Raw genomic sequence first — 882 nt, forward strand, 5'->3', positions numbered from 1 at the left:
CAAAGATAAGGCACGTGTAAGGTAATGTCAAGGCCCAAGTTAGAACGCTTGGAGTAAAAATTTCTGAAAAAAAATTAAAACAAAAAAATTTACTAAATTTTTAACATAAACATTTAATATTAAAAATGTTAATTTTATTGTTAAATTGTTTTATTTTTCCAATCTGTGTTTTAATTTTTTTGAGACTCTATTAAATTGAGCGATAGCAGAACCTATTACATACTTTTTGTTTTATTTCCTATTTTTAAATATATCATATTTTTCATCTTGCTAAAATTTTAAAATAGTTTTCAATTCTTTAAATCAAGTTAATAATTCCTAGTATGTTACTATAATGATTTGATAATGTTTCAGCATGTCTCTTGATTTTTAAGAATCACATTATTTCATATATATGAAAACTGTTGATCAAACTTGTTCATAATCTAATAACTGAAAAAGATGTGTGTCTTTACGCGATAATAATATCCAAGCTTTAAACCAATGGGTCTTAACCTGAGTCTTGTTGTAACAAAAACAAAAAAAACAAAAACAAAATAAAGGCAAATGTTAGAGCTATAATTCAGAATTAGTGAAGATTTTGAGGGATATGAAGTGTGTGTGTGTGTGTGTGTGGGGTGGTGGATAAGTACAGAAAATGGTAAGCGGCGCTAAGATAGTAGAATAAGAAAACTAAAAGTATAAGGCGATACTTTTGCATTTTTTCATAAACTTCTCATTATTTGACCATGCTCTCATTAAAAGAATAACAAATATAATTAGAGAAATTCCTGCTTTTTCTCAAGGACTCGCCCCCGCCTTGGAAATTACTGATATGCCACAGATTAAGAACCACTGCTTAAATTGAATAGCAGCGGTCATACATCTCACTGTAAACATAAG

General features: G+C 28.5%; 1 long non-coding RNA gene across 1 annotated transcript in view; it reads right to left on the bottom strand.

Annotated features, from left to right (window-relative positions):
* The window catches only part of LOC128251479 (uncharacterized), a 30,526-nt gene continuing 29,644 nt past the window's right edge, over nt 1–882 (bottom strand). The window contains exon 3 of the long non-coding RNA XR_008267146.1: nt 1–63. This is a non-coding gene — a long non-coding RNA (uncharacterized LOC128251479). The remainder of the gene's footprint in view (nt 64–882) is intronic.

Source organism: Octopus bimaculoides, chromosome 2 (assembly GCF_001194135.2).
Source record: "Octopus bimaculoides isolate UCB-OBI-ISO-001 chromosome 2, ASM119413v2, whole genome shotgun sequence".
Lineage (NCBI taxonomy): Eukaryota > Metazoa > Mollusca > Cephalopoda > Octopoda > Octopodidae > Octopus > Octopus bimaculoides.